Consider the following 20573-nt stretch of genomic DNA (forward strand, 5'->3'; position numbering starts at 1 on the left):
GAAATATCTGAGTCAAGGGTTTTGCATTTTGATAGATACTGTGAATTTGCTATCCTGAATGTTTATACCAATTTATATTACCACCTGTGCGGCATGACAGTTCCCCTTTCCCCACATTCTTGCCAATACAGGGGATTATAAATCATTTGGGATCATTGCCACAATCTTTGATAAGTGGAAAATAGTATCTCTTTGTTTTAATTTGCTTCAGGTTGACCATCTTTTATTCATATTGGTCATTTGTTGTTGTTTTCCTGTAAATTGATTGTTTATATCTTTTGCTATTTTTGTGGTAAGTTTTCATCTGTATTTGTGAATTTTTCAGAGTTTTGTTGTATATTAAGGAAATTGTTACTTAATCGCATATATTACTGATATTTCCCCCAGTTTGCCATTTGACTGTGGTGTTTTTACCCCATAGACATTTTTGTCCTTTTTATTTGTAGTTCTGATGTAGAAGGTTTGCCTTCCTGTGTTCTGGGCTCTTATACCTAGAGAGTCCTTTCCTGGGCCAAGGTGTGTAGGCGTATGTTTTCTTCTAGTACTTTTACATTTTTATTTGTGATGTTTGCCTTTAATTCCCTGGATATTTTGGTGTAAGGAGTAAATTCAGTTTCTGATTTGCTTTTTTGCATGTTACTTGCAGGTTCCAAATCCTACAGATTTGACATACCAGCTAAATGGTCAAGTGTTCTTGAATCAGGGCTCTTCTGTTCATCTTTTTGTCCATTTCTGAGCCAGTTTTGTATTATTTACAGTGGAGCTGATTCTCCCCCATTCTCTCTTTCAGAATTTATTTTCCTGGCCCGTTTCCTTTCCTCATCTCCTTCGCAAACTTTAAGAATCATTCTGTCATTTCTAAGTATCCTCTACCCCCCACAGAGAAGGAAAACAAAATGCAACAACCAAACCTGTTGGTATTTTGAGTGAGGTTGCTCCGGGTTTACAGTTACTTCAGGGGAATTGACATCTTTAAATATTATGTTCTTATAATGTTGTTCTACTCATTTAAGCGATCTTTTATGCCACCTGTACAGGATTGACGCTTTCCATATACATATATATATATTCTTCACATACATCGCCTATATATTTTAGTTTGTTTTAGATATTTCAGTATAAATATTTTTATGTAAGCTTAAGAAATGTATTAAAATATGAGCTCTCTCTTCCATTATACTTACTTTTACTTTTATATAAAGGAAATTGTTTCCTGCATATTAACTTTGTAACCATCTGCCATACTAAAGCCTCTTACTGTTGCTAATAATGTTACAGTTCATTCTTCTGCATTTTGCAGGTATTAAATCATATCGTCTGCAAATAGTGACGATTTTGCCATCTTCTTTACAATACCTGTTTTATTCTCTAATCCACGTGGCACTTTGACAGTAGATCATAGCGTTGGCATATGGCATCCTTGTCTTATACCCAGCTTTTAAGGGAAACGTGCTAGTGTCCTACCATTAACCTTAACCTTGGCGTGGCAGTGTGGCATTTTAACTCACCTTCCTTCCGGTATCTTTGACAAATACCTTCCTGTCCTAGACCTGGTTACACACAACAGACACGTCAGCTCTCTCATTGCTCTTTTGTAGGCTCTTACCTAGCACTCAATCCTCCTTTTAAAGAAGCGGCTTCAGCCTTTCGGCCAGAGCCGTCATCTTCCAGTAATTCATCAAAATGACCAACACAAAGGGAACGAGGAGAGGCACCTGCTTTAGGTTCTCTAGGCCTCCTAGAAAACATGGAGCTGTTCCTTGGGCCACATACATGTGAATCTACAAGAAAGGTGATATTGTAGACATCAAGGGAATGGGCACCGTTCAAAGTGGAATGTGCCCCCAGTGTTCCCATGGCAAGACTGGAAGAGTCTACAGTGTGACCTGGCATGCTGTTGGCATTGTCGTAAACAAACAAGTTAAGGACATGATCCTTGCCAAGACAATTAATGTCCACATTGAGCGTATCAAGCATTCTAAGAGCCGGGACAGCTTCCTGAAACTCGCGAAGGAAGATGATCAGAAAAAGAAGGAAGCCAAGAGAAAGGTACTTGGGTTCAACTGAAGCGCCAGCCTGTTCCATCCAGAGAAACATACTTCGTATAACAGAAACCCATGGAAAGGAGCCTGAGCTGCTGGAACCCATTCCCTGTGAATTCATGGCATGATAGGTGTAAAAAAATAAAAGACCTCTGGACTATAAAAAAACAAAGAAAAAGAAGTGACTTCAAGAACACGAGAACAATTTTTTAATTGAAGTGTAGTTGATGTACAGTATTATACGTTACAGGTGTACAACGTAGTGATTCACAATTTTTTTTTTTTTTGCCATACGCGGGCCTCTCACTGTTGTGGCCTCTCCCATTGTGGAGCACAGGCTCCGGACGTGCAGGCTCAGCGGCCATGGCTCACGGGCCCAGCCGCTCCGCGGCATGTGGGATCTTCCCGGACCGGGGCAGGAACCCGTGTCCCCTGCATCGGCAGGCGGACTCTCAACCACTGCGCCACCAGGGAAGCCCATGATTCACAATTTTTAAAGGTTATACTCCAGTTATTATAAAATATTGGCTGTATTCCCCGTGTTGTACAATATATCCTTGTAGCTTATTTATTGTACACATAATAGTTTGTACCTCTTAATCCCCTACACTTTCTTGCTCCTGCCCCTTTTCCCTCTCCCCACTGGTAAGCATTAGTTTGTTCTCTATATCTGCGATGTTTCCTTTTTGTTATATTCACTCATTTGTTGTAACTTTTAGGTTCCACATATAAGTGATATCATACAGTATTTCTCCGTCTGACTTATTTCACTTAGCATCATGCCCTCCAGGTCCATCCATGTTGTTGCAAATGGCAAAATTTCATTCTTTTTTTGTTGTTGTTGTTGTTGTTGTTTTTGCGGTACGCGGGCCTCTCACTGTTGTGGCCTCTCCCGCCGCGGAGCACAGCCTCCGGACGCGCAGGCTCAGCGGCCATGGCTCACGGGCCCAGCCGCTCCGCGGCATGTGGGATCTTCCCGGACCGGGGCACGAACCCATGTCCCCTGCATCGGCAGGCGGACTCTGAACCACTGCGCCACCAGGGAAGCCCGAAATTTCATTCTTTTTTATGGCTGAGTAGTATTCCATTGTGAAGCGGAATTTTACATTTTATTTCATTTTAATTAATTTAAATCATGACCAGCTATTGAGCACTTAAAATGCGGCTAGTGCTACTGAGGAACTGAGTTTTTAATTTTGTGTAAGTTTAATTTAATTGAAACAGCCACGTGTGACTCTTAGCTCCAGAATCAGGCAGCACCTGTTCCTCAATCATATCAATAAAGGATAGGACGTGAGCATAGAAAGGACCTACACAGTGGCTGCTCTCTGTGCCCAGAGAGGTTGAGATTGGCCCCAGATCACACAGCAAGCTCATGATTAAACTGAAGTAAGAAGCCAGGCTCCTTGTTCTTGTCTCAGGCTCTCCCCACGTTCCTTCTTTAAATGACAACCAAAGTCCAGGTGTGTACGGACCTATACACCTTCAGTAAACGTGTCTCACCCCACTGACTTCTCCACTGTGTCTGGGTTGACCCCCGGGCTGGTTCAGATGTAGAGTTTTCAGCTGCATCTTCTCGCACTGCAGGGCAAAGGCTCGCTCGCGGGAAGGACAGGTGCAGCGGGCCTGGGAGGCCAAGCCGCACGGCTGTTGGTCCAGGTTCTGCGTCTGGCCTCTCTGCTGGTGGGATTAAAGCATCATTAGGCACCGTATTCCAGCATCCTCAGGAAGATTAGTTCTGTGCCCTTTCAGTTCACATGTATTTTCTAGTCTTTTTCTTCAAAGATTGCAGGCATCCACGCTTCCAGCAAGACAGCGGGGTGTTGCTTCTCGCCCCTGTGACTAATCTAAACCTTAAGAGAATTCATGTCCAGCAAGTTAGGGAGTCAGAGAGGAGGATAAAGGAAGGAGAACCTTTGAGAAGGCCCTCAGACGGGGGCCGCAGCAGAGAAGGAGGGCCTCTCAGCAACGAAGCACCCACAGCCTTGCTCTCGAGGCATTTAGAATCTTCCTGCCTCCGCCAGCCCTTTCTTTTCCTCGGGGGTCCCTGGTCAGTCACTCAGGGTCACTGCTGGTATCCTCCTTAGCTGTCCTTCCCAGCCACTAGTTGGCTGGAGGGGAAGCAGGAGTGACCCACCCTGGAAGGAACTCTTCACGTTTTCCGGCCAACAGGAAGACCCTACCTTCGCGTCTGAAGGTCATTGGTCAGCACTTAGCAGTGAAGAGTGCTGGACCGCCTGGGGTCCAGCCCAGCTCTGCTGCCCCTTCCACGTGGCTGGGCGACTCACCACCCACTCTGTGCCTCAGCTTGCCTGCCTGGAAGTTGGGGGGGCATAACCACACACACACACACCCCGCCCAGGGCTCCGGTGAAGAGTACGTGAGTCCATAGGTGGAGAGTGTTCAGAGAGCACACCTCCACAGAGGGTCATTCTTCACACGGGAGAGGTGATGGCTCTCCCTGCCCCGAGGGCAGGTGACCTCCAGGCTCGGTGTCCCTCTGCCCCTCCGTCGGAGCTCTCGATGCAGGTGGGTTTGGGGAGCCCTGCCTGGGTGCGTGCAGATGGCTATACCCATGGCCCCAGAGAGTCCCTTTTCCTGGCTGCATCACACGAATGTCCCGGCTCGGCAGAATGGCAGCCGGTGTATCTGACAGCAGGGTCCCAGGCCCCTTGGGGCAGCTTGTCCAGCCCCAGTGACCGCGTTGGAGCTGTCGGGATGCTGGCTCGAGGCTCATCAGGTAGCATGTTGGTGTTGGCAGCCATGCCAGTGAAGCGGCCAGCGAAGGCGCACGCGCGTCTGAACCTGTTTGCCAGTGAAGACGTCAGCTCCTCAGGTGGACAGGACCCACCTGCCGGGAGCCTGATCACAGCCCGCGTTTCTCTTTCTCAGCCCGGGCTTCCACCCACCTGCAGAGCCTGGCCCCCCGGATGCTGGAATTTGTGATGAATCCGTGGGTTGTGTAATTTGCTAAAAGGTCAAACTCGGCTTGATCAGAACACAACATTTCTAGGATTCTATTCCTTCTTGCGGACGTTGCTCCATTTTCTTTTTTCATGCTCAGGGAAGAGTCTTGGAGAACTTTCTTTAAAACTGGGTAATTTTTCCTGTCTCTCTGGTGATCCTCTTTCCCTGTCTCCCAGCACACCCAGAGAAGGGAAATGGCTGTGGTGACTTTCCCCACCATCTCCTCAGCACCTACTATGTGCCGGTCCCCATGGCACGGGGCTCATGTGCATGAGTGAAGTAAACGCGTGTATGGTGTTTGTTCTGTGCCAGGCGCTGTCGTATGTGCTTAGGAACGTGGACGGATTCAATCCTCACACGAACCCTGGGAGGGAGATGCTGCTATTGTCCCCATTGGATGGCTGGAGTAACTGAGGCAAAGGGACCTGCTCATTGTTGCACAGCTGAGTTGTGGCAGCAGGATTTGAACCCAGCCTGTCTTATCCCAGAGTCCGTGTTCTTAACCGCTAACCGCCGCCACCCCACTGCCTCTCCACTCTGGTCCCTCACTTTGTTTGAAGCCAGCATCCCTGGGAGGTACACACTTGTTGCATGAAGACGCGGAGGCCTGGAGAGTTCGTGGCCTGTGGCCTGCCTGGGGTTCAGACGCCACACCCGAGGCCCTGACTCCAAACCCTGCTCCTCCCCAGGTGCCTGGCAGCCTCTTCGGCATTACCATCCCAGCCCCTGGACTTGGCCTCACCGCCTCCTCCCGTTGCCTGTCAAGTACAACCAACTGACTTCAGGGGGCTCCAGGCTCCCCTAAAGGGGGCACGTCTCTGCTCCTTCTCTATGGAACATTCTTGTATTCTTTGTTTTTTCTGCTGTTCTTCCTTCCCACATGCGTGTTGACTGGTTCGGTTTCCTCTAGCTTATTTCCTCTGGACGGCTCATATCCTTTGCCTCTTCAGCTGCTGGACTGTTTAGGCAGCTCCACTGTCCCACTGAAGGGTCAGGACAGAAATTCCTCTGAGTTCATCAATCGATATATAACATCTTTGTCCCTTTTCTGTCCTGCGACGACTCTGAAAATAATCACGTGCCCCTAATGCTGAATAAGGGAATGAGAACGTAGACCTTGTTCATCCCCCAGCTCTCCATCCAGCCTCACAATAAAAACCAAGTGTAGGGGCTTCCCTGGTGGCTCAGTGGTTAAGAATCCACCTGCCAATGCAGGGGACATGGGTTTGAGCCCTGGTCCGGGAAGATCCCACATAAGCCACATTAGGCAGCAACTAAGCCCCTGCGCCACAACTACTGAGCCTGTGCCCTAGAGCCCGCGAGCCACAACTACTGAGCCCGTGTGCCTAGAGCCCGTGCTTCGCAACAAGAGAAGCCACTGCAATGAGAAGCCCACGCACCGCAAGGAAGAGTAGCCCCGCTCGCCGCAACTAGAGAAAGCCCGCACGCAGCAACAAAGACCCAATGCAGGCAAAAATAAAATAAATTAGTTAATTAATTAAAAATAAAATAAACCAAGTGTAAACTGGCAGTCTTTTCCCTGCATATATTGTAGACGCATATGTCTGTCTGGGGCAATGGTCGTCCAGGGCACAAGCCAGTCCTCTGATCTGTACACCCATTCCTTGAGGGCGGGGCTGTGCCTAGTTCACCCTGCACCCCAACCTGGGGCCTGAAGTGCAGGAAACTTCCACAAGTGTCTGTCAAAAGGAATGGCTGTGGGCAGCTCAGATGTATTCAATGGGAATGCTCAGGAAAACAAGCTGGCCCAGAACTTCCCATGCCCACAGCAGTTTTCTTCTTAGTTTTCCAGACATTTCCCCATATGTGTATTTCCTGAACCTATTTCCTGTTCTGAAAACCATGCATACCTTTTCTGCATGTACCAGTTGGCTCTGCAGCCAGAGGGCCCCTTAGCACATCATAGAACTCACTGAGGCCCAGTTCCCCAATCTCTGGGAGGCTCTGTGTCCGTGACTATAAAACCCACACAGTTATTCCAATTCAGGCCTCCTCTCGCTCCCCTCCCCTGCCTAAGAGAGAAACCGAGTGGGTTCATGCATGAGAATGCTTCATATTCTTAGTAAATCCAAGAGACGAGACAGCAGAAATACTAGCTAACTTAGCATCCCTTCGTAACTTCCCTAAAAGGAAGCTTGTGATTCGGGGTGGGGTGAGCTTGGGACCTCAGCCCATGTCACAAGCCAAATCGAATTCCTAACAGTTTAATTATTTTACAATTTGTGATGATACATCTGGGGATCGGCCCAGCAAGGCTGAGCTTTGCACGTGGTAAAAATAGGCTGTGCCTTGTCCAACAGTGATAGGCACTCTGTAAGTACCTGGCTGTCGGGTGGGAGGGCTAATTAGTATTATATCGAAACACATGAAATTGCCAAGATCTGAGTATTTTTGACCTACAAATACTGGCACTTCGCTCTCATGCCTCCCTCTGTGATCAGGTTTCTTGTGTAAGACCATCTCACGGTGAACTTCTTCAACTAGAGCAGGATTGAGGTCAGCATATGAAGTCCCAGTCTATATACGCTCAGGTTAAGTTTTATTGTAATCTAGGTGAGGGAAGATTTAGCTCATTTTGGGGAGAAGGCCAACCAACATGCGTTTGGGATCCTGTCCAGCGCTAGCGCGTGACTGGGCTCATGGGCCCTCGGTGTATCGAAGCCCCTGTGACTGCTTAGAGCTCAGGGCCCGATCCTGTCTTCAGGCCTCCAGATGCGCTTAAAATGATCAGCACCGTGTCCCCTTCCCAGGTCCTCCCGACTCTCCAAATTAAGTCAGGCCATTGAGGTTTTCCTGTGATTGTAGTGTGACGTCTCCTATAAATCACTAAGTGAGCAGAAGTCATAGGAAAATCTGGTCAGGGACAAGATGGCCTGAGCCAAGCAATGTTTCTTCTTGGAATCAGAAATCACAAGGAACAGACGACTGGGTCCTGTGTGCTTTTGTAGGCCTCACAAATCAACGTGGTCCTTGATACATGTCTGTGCTCCTGTAGGCTGTGGGTCCCAGTGTAGGACAATGACAGGCCCCTCGACGGCCCCAGAAAGGTGGCTCGGATAGAAAAGGAGGTCTGGGGTTTGATGGGTGTGTGTGGGAACAAACTGTCCCACTGAGTTGACTTGCCAACTAATCCTGGTGCTGGGAAAACGGGACTCCCCCTCTCCCACCCCCAACTTTAATCACCTGACGGATGTTGTATTCAGGGCAGCAGCCTAAATACCGATCCTTGGGTTTTATCAAATCTGTTTTTAGCCAGTCAGTCAGGGACGTGGCCAGCTGGGTGTGGCCATGTGCTTGGGTGCTGTCACGCTGAAATAAGGAAGGCGGGGCTATTTGCGGAGTAGGCCCCAGCCCGGCAGGGGGCGTCCTGGCTCTTCTTGACCCCCAAGTGCGCTGCGAGGCTGGGCGTTCCCCGCTTCCCCTCCGCCCCAAGCAGCCCTCCTCTCCAGAATGAAACTTCAGATATTTGGGTGAATTGGGTTCGTTTTCTCAGGTTTTTTGGCTCCCCGTCGTTTTTTTTCATCTATCTAGAGAGGAAGATTTGGTACAGACGGTGGGCTCTGAAAGCCTAGCAGGGTGCAAGGGGGTGGGAGAGCACCACTTTTCACCACTTTTGATGGCATTTTTACAGCTCAAATCCTGGGCTTGCTGCAGCTTGCTGTGTAACCAGCTGTGTTGTACTGGAGGTGGGGAGAGGGGATGGGTCGGGTTAGATGACGGCTCTTCCGGCCACCTCCTGGGAGCTGATGGCCCTTCGGGTATTAGCCTGACCATCATAAGATCCAGCTTGTGGGGACCGCGAGCCTTTAGGTGGATCAGTTATAACCGAATTGTGATTCAGCGGCGTTTAAACGACTTAAACTCTGTTTAGTCTCAAAGTAGTTGTGTTTGAAGCTCAGCTTTAACTTCCGTCGCTTTATTCATACCCTCCAGGGTTTCCCTTGTCCCCGGAGTCCAGCGGCATCCCTGCAGTGGCCGGTTCCTCTCCACTGCCTCCATGTGTCCCCAGGCCTTTGTGCTTGCTCTTCCCTCCTCCTGGAGTAGTTTTCTTCCAGAAAGCCGTAGCTGGCTTCCTCACCCCTCTGGATCTTGGCTCAAATGTCACCATCTCAGGGAGCAAGTCCCTGGCCATCCTATTTCAACTGTACCCCCTTCCCCTGCACCTTCTGTCCCCCCCCCCGCGGCTTTGTTTTCCTTTGTGCCACTTATCCCCACATGACATGCCACTTGTCTTACTTATTTTTATTTTACTTATTTATTTTTGGCTGCGTTGGGTCTTTGTTGCTGTGCGCGGGCTTTCTCTAGTTGCGGCGAGCGGGGGCTACTCTTCGTTGCGCTGCGCGGGCTTCTCATTGCGATGGCTTCTCTTGTTGCGGAGCACGGGCACTAGGCGCGCGGGCTTCAGTAGATGCAGCACGCGGGCTCAGTAGTTGTGGCTTGCGGGCTCTAAAGCACAGACTCAGTCATTGTGGCGCACGGGCTTATGCTTCGCAGCATGTGGGATCTTCCTGGGGTCTTCAGTTGCTGAGAGGGGGAGGTTCGTTAACCTGAAAAAACGTGTGTCAGGATAATGTGGAGAAAAGACTCAGTTGAAGAATGCAATTTAGAAAGGGAATTCAGAACGTTTTTCCTTAGGTTTCCGTTCTCAACCCCTTTTAGGTCAGAGCCCTGAGGTTGATATCCTGTGAGGCGTGCTCATCGGACATTCATTTATTCATTCACCTGTTCGTCCAACCAATATTTACTGAACTCTTCTGGCAATGTCCTGAGACCCAGGGGAAAACCAAGCCATGCCTTTGCCATCAGGGAATGTACACTTCATGGCAGAGACAGATAATTTTTAAAAATTTTAAATACTGCTGCAAGTAAAGCCAATGGGGAGCTGCGAGGAGCAGTAACAGGAGGGATTTCGTGGGGGCCCGGAAGTTTCTCTGAGGAGGTCTGAGGGGTGCAAAGAGGCAGGTAAGGTCCAGGCAGGGGGATGGCTGGTGCGGAGAGGCCTCAGCAGAAAGAGTGCGGGGCATTCACCCAAGAAGCCAGTGTGAGCAGGAAGTAGGGAACAAAGGGAAAGTGGGTAAGTATTGAAAAGTGTTTGCTGGACTTCTGTATTAGTCAGCACTCTCCAGAGAAGCAGAGCTCAGAGGAGAGATGTGTATCTACAGGCAGACCTCAGACACAGTGTGGGTCCAGTTCCAGAGCCCCCTAGAAAGCAAATGATTGCAATGAAGCAAGTCACGCGAATTTTTTGGTTTCCCAGAGCACATAAAAGTAATGTTCACACTACACTGTAGTCCGTTAAGTGTGCACTAGCATTGTGTCTAAAAAAACAACGTACATACCTTAATTAAAAAATACTTTATTGCTAAAAAATGCTAATCATTATCTGAGCCTTCAGTGAGTCATGGCTGTTACATCAGAGACCGCCAATCACAGGCGCCATAACAAATGTGATCATAATGAAAACGTTATCACAAACCTGCGATCCGTGAAAAAACGCAGCATCTTCGAAGTGCAATGAGACGAGGTCTGCCTGTATCTGTATGTATCTATGTGCCTGTGTACGTATAGAAGCGAAGCTAATTTGCATATTTATAGATATCGGTATAGATAGCCTTACTCAGATGTCAGTTCCTCAGAGAGCTTCCTTGAATCGCTAGCTAAAGCGCCGTGCCGTCCCCCTATCCCTTCCCATCTGTCCTCACAGCTGTCTTCAAACAACTATATAAAACTTTAAACCATTGCCCCTTCAGCTTGCGGAACTGGTATCCACTAAATGCACATCAAAGCATGACCCTCAGATAACAGATAATTCTTGTCTTTAGTACCTAATGTCACACATTTACGTGAGGCTGGAGGGAGTAGTATGTAGTGTGCATTTAATTTTTGTCATCTGCATTCAGGATGCTCTTATGAATCCTCTGGTGAAAGTCAGACTTAGGAAACATAGAGGTTTCTTCTCAAAGAGACTATCCCCAGGAGGCAAGCAGTTACTTGCTTCTGCGGTGGTTTGAAGAAGTCTGGCCTGCGAGCATTTTTTAAAATTTGTAAGCACATGATCCAAAGTTAAAAACAACTTAGGATCTTCTCAGTATTTACCTCCTTTGGAGTGATGCCCTCTGCATCCTTTGTAATTCCCCCCCCCCCGGCTGTCCCTAATTATGCCAGCTCACCTAGCAATTTGATGAAAATCTTAGTAGGTGTTAATATCAACAGGATTATATTTCGTAGGGGAATGTAATTTTCCACTGCAGTCAGCGATGAAAGAAGAGGAGGTTGGTGAAAGAAAACCTTTTGCCAGAAGGATGTATTTGAGGAGTTTTTCACAAGAACACACCATAATTATGAAGTTTTATTTTTACCGAGACCAATTTTTTTTTTTTTCACCATGGTAATGTCTGTTTTCTTAGATTTGGTAGAAACACTAGGAAAGAGAAATACTTTTGATGTTGGAAGGCTTGTTTTTCATCATTATTTTGCTGTGACGTTGTTTGCTGCATTCATCATGAATGAGAGAGGCATTTTGGATACTTCGGGCTAACTGAGTTTCTGATTTCCCTCGGGTTCTTAATGTCCTCTGAGAGCCGGGATGGGATATGAATAGAGATTTCTTGAAATAGGTGTGACTTTTCTGCATCTAGAATTCGGGCAAAGGTGAAGCTCAGCAAATTGTTGCCTGATGGCAGGCAGCGGGCTGGGCATTCCAGAGGGCTCTTGTAAGCTGTCTCTGGCCAGCCCTGTCCTTGGGAATCCGTACAGGAGCCGGAGCCACTGTGCCCTTCAGCAGGAAGTTCAACGAAAAGTTGTTCTTAGGTAGTTGGGAATAAACAGGTAGCTCTTGGTTAGACTTCTTAATCTGTTTAACTTCACGTGCCTGTGCCTACGTGCGTGCGTGTGTGTGTGTGTAGTTTTTTTTTTTTCTTTTTTTTTCCAAGAAGATGTTGGGGGTAGGAATTTATCAATTTATTTATTTATTTTTGCTGTGTTGGGTCTTCGTTTCTGTGTGAGGGCTTTCTCTAGTTGTGGCAAGTGGGGGCCACTCTTCATCGCGGTGCGCGGGCCTCTCACCATCGCGGCCTCTCTTGTTGCGTAGCGCAGGCTCCAGACGCGCAGGCTCAGTAGTTGTGGCTCACGGGCCTAGTTGCTCCGCGGCATGTGGGATCCTCCCAGACCAGGGCTCGAACCCGTGTCCCCTGCATTAGCAGGCGGATTCTCAACCACTGCGCCACCAGAGAAGCCCCACATAGTTTGGTTTTTTAATGGTCAGCCTTCAGGTCTCTACAGTGGCTGATCTGGTAACGGGATCTCTATAAAGTGTGGTTAAGTTTATCAACCTACAGATATTCAAAACAACATAGAGGCTCTTGGTATTAATTTGCCAGGGCTGCCATATCCAAGTACCACAGACTGGGCAGCTTAAACAACATACATTTATTTTCTCACAGCTCTGGAGACTGTAAGTCCAAGATCAAGGTGTCGGCAGGCGTGGTTTCTCCTGAGGCTTTTCTCCTTGGCCTTGTAGACGGCTGCTTCTTGCTGTGCCTTTGCCCTGTGCGTGTCTGTGTCCTAATTTCCTCTTCTCGTAAGGACACCAGTCATATTGGATTAGGGCCCACCCCAAAGGCCTCACTTTACCGTAATCACCTCTTTAAAGGCCCTATCTCCAAATATAGTCATACTCTGAGGTACTGGGGGTTAGGGTTTCAACATATGAATTTTGGGGGGTGCGTCACAATTCAGCCCATAACACTATTAGTGTAATCTTAGCTCTCCAGCTGAAACAGAGTGTAGAATGGGGGTTATCAGGACTTGGGGGATGTGGGGGAAATGGGGAGATGTTGGTCAACGTCTTATAAGTTATAAATTGGTCTTACAACTTATGGCAGTACAAGATGTAGAAGTTCTGGGGACCTAGTGTACAGCACAGTGGCTGTAGTTGATACTCCTGTAGTGTATACTTGAAAATGTGCTAAGAAAGTAGATCTCACCATGCACGCGAAAAAAGGGGGTAACTATGTGAAGTGATGGATGTGTTAATTAGCTTAATCATAGTAATCATTTCACACTGTATGTGTATATCAGTTCATCACGTTGTACACCGTAAATATATACAATTTTTATTGTCAATCAGACCTCAGTAAAGCTGGAGAAAAAAAAAGTATCCACAGGAATTTATTAGCACTGTTATTCCTAAAACACGCAATAGGCGTTCTGCCTTTGACCCTCAGCTGCTTTCCCCACACCTCACATCCAGCCCAGGTGCGAGGCCTTTGGGTGTCTCATCAGAAGATGTCCTGAGTTCACCTACTTTTCAACTCCACCTCCCTCTCCACCATCTAAGCCAGCATCATGGATTGCCTGGATTATTGCAATGGCCTCCTAACCCTGTCCTCCACCCTTGCCCCTGCTGGAACTCTGGCTCTCCACGTAGCAGCCAGTGGTGGTTTTTGTTTTTGTTTTTGTTTTTTGCGGTACGCGGGCCTCTCACTGTTGTGGCGTCTCCCGTTGCGGAGCACAGGCTCCGGACGCGCAGGCTCAGCGGCCATGGCTCACGGGCCCAGCCGCTCCGCGGCATGTGGGATCTTCCCGGACCGGGGCACGAACCCGTGTCCCCTGCATCGGCAGGCGGACTCTCAACCACTGCGCCACCAGGGAAACCCCCTCCAGTGGTGTTTTTAAAACAGAAATCAAATCCGGTCACGCCCTTGCTCAGAATTCCCCAACTGCATCCCAGCACATTTAGTGCAAACTCCAGAATGCTTTCCTGGGCCTATAAAGTTGTCCATGAACTGGCCCCTGTCTGCCTCTCCTCCTGGTCTCTGCTTCGGTCATGCACCCACCACACTGGCGCGTTATTTCTCCAACGCGCCAAGTGTGGTCCCTGCCCCAGAGGCCTGGAATCCTGGAATGTTCTTCCCAATCTGCACACATGGTATACTTCCTGTCTTCTAGGTCTCTGCCCAGGTGTAACATCCTCTGAGATCTTCCTTGAGCCCCCGGCTAAACTAGCACACTGTCCCGCACCCCGCCCCTCCCGTATGTACTCACAGCTGTCTTCAGAGCCCTTGTGGCTCCCCGTCCCTCCACTGCCACATCTGGGTACATAATGGCGTATTTCCTGTCTGTGCTGGACTGTAAACCTCCCGGAGGCTTCCGTCCTGTTGACCCCTAGATCCCAGCACCCGGAACAGCACCTGCTAATGAATGGGTGGGAAATCACAACTGAAATTCTGGGGCTCACGGGAAACTTTGGTCAAAGGCCGAGAACGCAGAGTCCCTTTGCCCGTGAGCAGACCGCCTCTCTGGTCCAAAGTGGTCACAGGGAGAAACCTTCCACCCAGACTCCACTGGGCCTGGGCCAATTCGTTGAGAAATTACCTGCAAGAGTAATGACCCCTCTGGCTTGAAGGAGAGCAGGCCTGTTGGCATTTTGATAACAAATTCAGAGCTGGGAGGTCACAGACAGTCTGGTCCCTAATTCTGGGGCTCAGTGGAGAGGCACCTGCTTTGTAGGAATGAAGCAAGCCCCCCCGCCCCCAAGGAGCCACCCAGAATGCACGCTCAGCTGGCATGCCGGCCACTTCCCCATCTTCCTTTTTTTTTTTTTTTATTAATACCCTGTTGGAACTGTCATGCAAGGTATCCTGATTGGGTTTAAATTTTTCAGATCCTGTAAGCAATGGGGACTTTTCATCTCCAGTGAGTTTTGTCACAGATGATGGGATTGCCATCTGGGAATAACCGCTCTTTTCCTTTGGGGCTCTTGGCTTCCAGGATCAGAATTTAGCAAGTGGTGCCAGGAGAGTTGGGGGCTTGCAGGGGAGGGAACTTCCTGAATTTCCTCTTCCTCCTCCCCCTTCTTCCTCTTATTTTTCTTCTTCTGTTCAAGGGAACTTTTCATGTAAGAGGAAAGAGCGGGTGTGAATAAGACTTTCTCAGACTGACAAGATCTTTTTTTTTTTTTTTGTGGTACGAGGGCCTCTCACTGTTGTGGCCTCTCCTGTTGGCTCACGGGCCCAGCCGCTCCGCGGCATGTGGGATCTTCCCGGACCGGGGCACGAACCCATGTCCCCTGTATCGGCAGGCGACTCTCAACCACTGCGCCACCAGGGAAGCCCTGATTCATTTTGTGAATCTTGGAGGTGTTCATGTTTGTGCTGCTTTGCGTTTCAGAAGGCTTTACACTCTCCTTCCTTGCTCTGCCCAGTTCCAAGGTATCTGAGCAGAGGCGGGCAGGACCCTAGAAACAGCGTCTTGATTTGACTGGGATGTTAGAAACGGCATCTTTCAATTCTAAGACACTCTGACGAAATGATAAGGGAGGCTCAAACACGTTGGTTACCTAAACTCTCCAGGTTGGATGCATGTCCGGTTGCTCTTTCCCACAGAGAGGAAGACAAATCTGGGGCGACTCTGGGCCCGGCTCTAGAATGGCCTAGAACTCCAAACTCACTGCTCAGTGCTTTTGTTTTTTTGTGGTTCTTCTTGTGCTTGTATAAAGGCCATATTTGGGGAGAGTGGGATGCATTGGGAGATTGGGATTGGTATATACACACTACTATGTATAAAATAGATAACTAATGAGAACCTACTGTATAGCACAGGGAACTCTCCTCAATACTCTGTGGTGACCTAAAGGAGAAGGAAATCCGAACAAGAGGGGGTACAGGTATCCATATAGCTGATTCACTTTGCTGTACAGTAGAAACTAACACAACATTGTAAAGCAACTCCAGTAAAAATGTTAAAAACTAAAATTGAAAAATGAAGGCCATATTTGAAGTTTTGGCCTAAAACCCCGCCCTGTCCTCCTTACCTGTCCTGTTCCCAAGCCTCCCCCGTGTCGCTGGCCTTTCTCTGCTCTGCCTTGACTCACAATGGTCTTTCATACCCATGTGAATGGGACACAAGCAGAGCGGTGGGAGGCCCCCAGGTCTCAGGCTTCAGACCCAAAGGGCCCGGGCTTGGGGTCCCTGCCCTGTGCAGCATCAGTCGGGTCCCTTAATCTCTGCGGGGTTCGATTCCATCATCCACAGAGCAGGGCGGATACCGCACACCTCTTAGGATCACGACGAGGCTCCCACCGACGCGCGCGGCCTTGGAGAAGCTTCCAGAGCCCTGCCGGGCACTCGGAGGGTGAGGAGTGCAGGCGGCCACCCCCCCGCCCCGTCACCTCCCCACCTCGGTTGTCCGGAGCCCATCCCCCTCCTCCTGCTTTTGCAAGTCCAGCTGCCTCGAGTCACAGCCCATAATTCCTGCAGCCCCAGAGGACGTGCCTGGATGATATAGCCTGTCAAGTGAGCTGCACTGATATTTGAACACGAGCCTCGATCTGATTATGCTTCAGTCATTCAACCCCAGGCAAGAATGGATTCATACTTTCCACTGCTGCCTGCGCCAGCCGGTTTCCATATCAGCTGGAGCCTCAAGAAGATGCAAGGACACACTGTCATTCTTTCCATCCCTGCTGACCCTGCTTGCTATCGGGGTGAATGCCGGCACGTTTGGCCAAAGGAAGTTGCAACTGCTGACCGGGCCATGCAGACCGGCCTCCCTTTCCAGCACACTTGGGGAGAGATAAGCTGCCTCTCGTTGTTCTAAAGCTGGACTCGCCTTGCCTGCGAAAGCAAAACGAATTCTCCTTGGGAATTCTTGGTCGGGTTCTCTTATTCTGAGCTGTCGACGTAATTGCAGTGCAGACGCTTTGAGTCTGAAAGCAACGCAATATGACATTCTCCCCTGTGTTCCCTGGTGTTAGTTGTAAAGAGTGAGATTGATAGCAAATTCCATATGGATTCTTCCCAAGAGCCCTGGGAGACAGATTGGAGGTTGTTATCTCTAGTTTACAGAGTAGAAAGGCAATTTTTAAAAAAAGAAAGAAAGAAAGAAAAATTCTTCTGCTCGGGAATATCACTGAAAAACCAGTGGCCCAAGTGGAATCAGAGTTCACGGCCCTGGACCTGCCAACCCTGCCCCTCCCTCCTCTGAGCTCAGGGACGTTGGTTGCTGATTCTGTTTCAGTGTTAGAAAATTTGTTCAAGGGAAATGAGACACGGGTCTATTTCAGGACCCCTGACTAATTTCGTTTTATTCTGTTTTCTGTAAAGCAAAGAGTTATTCATCAGTGAACATAGGCGACGTCTGAGTGACGCAAGCACACTGGGTTAGGTTTGGGGTCACGGTTATTGAATTGGTCGTGAGCATTTATTAAGTACATGCATTGAATCATATGGTGTAAGAGCTGGGAGGAACTTAGTAATCATTTAACCCAGTGGCTCCCAAACTAGGCTGTTTATCAGAACCACCTAGAGAGCTTATCTAAAACACAGGTGCCCCAGAACCACTTCAGGCCCCGGGTCAATGACCTGGCCTGTCTTTAGCATTGCATTTCTGATGAGCTCCCCAAGTGCTTCCTCAATAGCCAGCCTAAAAGTCCCTAAAGGACCCGCATTTGAGAATCACTAAATACAAATCTTTCTTTTTCTCATCTGCTTGTTTTTTTTATTTGTTTGTCTGCTTATTGCTTTTGTTGTTCTTGGGGTGAGGAACCCAGGGCCCAGAGGCTCAGTGACCTTGCCTGGGGGTCACACGACTAGTCAAGTGTCAGAGTTGGGACTGGAAACCCGGTTCTGCTCTTCCCAGGGCATCAGTGTGAACGTAGCTCGACAGCATGGCCAGCAGAGGCTGGTGGCCAAGACGCCGTCTGCACACCTGGTGACGTGTGCCCCAGGCTCCTGCAAAAGTCGCTCTGGCCAGGATGGACCTCTCAGAGGACCTACTAAGTTCAGGAGATTCTACCCCGACGCTTTGGAAGCATTGCTTGTGGGAGTGTCTAGAAAGCCGTCTCCGTCTCTGCGCAAGCCCACCTCCCCAGGGCACAGATTGGACCCACCAAGACCGGAGCAGGTGCCAGGGCTCGGCCCTGGAATAGAGCTGGTGTGTCCAATCTACCTTCTGCCCTGCGACAGCACCCTGCCTGGGAATCCTGCTGTTACACAACCGGTTCAGTTGTTGTAGATAGTGAACTTCGCCTGTCAGTGCCTTCAGTTATATGGCCCATTTAATTTTATTAAAAACTTTTTTTCTAAAAAAGAAAAAAAACCCAAACCACTTTTCCCCCCAGTTTTGTTGAGATATAATTGACATACAGCACCGTCTAAGTTTCAGGTGTGCAGCATAATGATTTGACTTAGATACCTCGTGAAATGACCAGCACGGTAAGTTTAGTGGCCATCGTCATCTCACATAGATCCAAAGTCAAAGAAAAAAATTTTTTCCTTGTGATGAGAACTCCTAGGATTTACTCTCTTGATAACTTTCACAGATAACACAGGGCAGTGTTAATTATGTTGTACATTACATCCCTAGTACTTGAAGTGGCCCATGTAAAAATGATTGTCCAGTTGGCTTTGGCGGGGGCACCGGCTATCTAATTACTTCTTTGGCTCAGTGGAGAGGTGATAAGAGTGTGTAGTTTGTCCTGTCTCAGATTTCCAGGGGGTCTGGCTAATTGCTACTAGGAGTAGGAGAACTACTAACCTATGATGTAATACATTGGTTAATTTCCTCCTGCAAGATAATCCTGATGCTTCTCTTCCATCCCTCCCCCTTCCTGGAGTTTCTCAATCTAATATTCTAACTTATTTCGAGATCAAATAGGTAGAAATTTTCCATATTGTACCCACCCTTGGTACTCATTTAACATGGATTCCAGTATGATGTCCTCATTGTCTTACCTAAATTATGCGTATTGGTGTGTGTCGGGGGATCATGAGGTGAGTAATCAGAGAGATACAGGGGCAAGGGCAATGTAAAATCATCTATTTCCACTGCACACGTCTTTGTGTGTGTGGTGTCTCTATTTCTTTATTCCCATTCAGATATAAATACAAACCTTTCTGTTCAGTTAAGAGCAAACATGTCAGTATATGTTAATAACTAAAGATTCCAAGGTCTAGGAACCGTATGACCTGAATTCCATCCTTACCCATGGTGTGAACTTACTGCCGACTCTGAGCTAGCCTCTGCCCCTGCCTCTCTGGATCTTACGTTCTCCATCCGCAGAATGAACGGCTGACTGAATAGCTGCTAAGGCTCCCTCCGACTCTAACATTTGAGAGTCGCTACCCAAAAGCCACACTTTTAACTCCTATTCGATTGTAAAAACATTGCCCATTCAAGTCATAAGAGTAGGAAATCAAAAGCAGAGAAATGTGTTTACAGTTGTCTTTTAGAAGTTGCAAATTCAGATGTCTACAGGTGACAGGCTTGCATGCAAATGGGTGAAGCCAACCATGAGCACGTATCTTGGGAACCAAGGAGCACATGCCCCGTCTACAAAGGGCAACTTGTCAGCTCCAGTCTACTGTCGCCATGCAGGAATGCAAGTCACCATATCATCAAGAGAAGTCAGACACCCAGCCTTTTCTGTTAGATTTCCTGATAGTTAAATCTCCGCCACATGCCCCTTACCCTTCTGCCTTTTTGAATCATCACCTCCATGTTGGTTTGTCCTCAGGACTCTAACCGTAGCTGCCTTGGCTTCCTCCTCCTGTTACCACTCCCGGTATTCTGCTGACTGACACATCCGGACCCCTCTGCAGGGCTGTGGAACCAGCTAGCCACCTTCCTAGGGGACCCTCCACTCGGACGCTGGCAGGCGTTTCAAGCTCTGTGTGCTAGAACCCTGGCCGTTGTCTTTACCCCTGAACTTGCCATCCCTATTTTGTTCCCTCCCATCCACTCAGTTGTTTGTGCCAGAAACAGGGAAAATGCAGCCACCTTCTCTCTCATCCTCATTTAATCAGCCGAAAGTTTTGTAGATTTCACATCTGAACATGCTTTCCATGTGTTTCCACTTTCCCATCCTCTCTGTGCGTGCCTCAGTTCTCACAATACCTCTTGCCTTAGTTACTGCATCAGCCTCCTACCTGGCCCTCCTGTTCTGGTCCGATGACCTCCAGTCCACCTCTAGCCTGCTCCTGAGGGATCTTTCTAAGACCTATTCCCTCATATGCTGCTTTTAACAACTCTTCCACACTTATCCCTCTGGTCTATAAGGTAACGTTCAAAATCCTTACTTTGCAAATACGGCCTTTTGTCTGCCCCTGCTCGTGCCTCTGCCCTATTCTTGCAGTTCCCGAACACATCTCATCAAGGCAGGGGTGCAGAACAACCAGGGGTCCCCAGAACACAGCGCGCTGTGTGCTGGAAACTGACGTTGACTCCACCTGGGATGCCTCACTCCCCTTCCGCATGGAGCAGACCCTTTCCAGTCCTTCTGATAGCCTTTAATTTAAAAAACAAACAAACAAACAGACTTTCTGTTTTAGAACAGTTTCATGTTCACAGCAAAATTCAGTGGAAGGTAGAGGGGTTTCCCGTGTACCCCATCTCCACACGTGCCTAAGCTCCCCCATTATCAGCATCCCGCACCAGAATGGTGCGTTTCTTATACCCGATGAACCGACATTGACACATCATAATCACCCAGAGTCCACAGTTCACGTTAGGGTTCACTCTTTTTTTAAAATTTTTATTTCATAT

At 48.5% G+C, this 20573-nt stretch overlaps 1 protein-coding gene and 1 pseudogene across 1 annotated transcript in view; both read left to right on the top strand.

Moving 5' to 3' along the window:
* The window catches only part of RCAN1 (regulator of calcineurin 1), a 94924-nt gene that overhangs the window by 15228 nt on the left and 59123 nt on the right, over window positions 1–20573 (top strand). The window lies entirely within an intron of this gene.
* On the top strand, window positions 1556–2295 carry LOC114890799 (annotated as a pseudogene).

The sequence above is a fragment of the Monodon monoceros genome, unplaced genomic scaffold (genome assembly GCF_005190385.1).
Source record: "Monodon monoceros isolate NGI ecotype Baffin Bay Population unplaced genomic scaffold, NGI_Narwhal_1 Super_Scaffold_11, whole genome shotgun sequence".
Classification (NCBI taxonomy): domain Eukaryota; kingdom Metazoa; phylum Chordata; class Mammalia; order Artiodactyla; family Monodontidae; genus Monodon; species Monodon monoceros.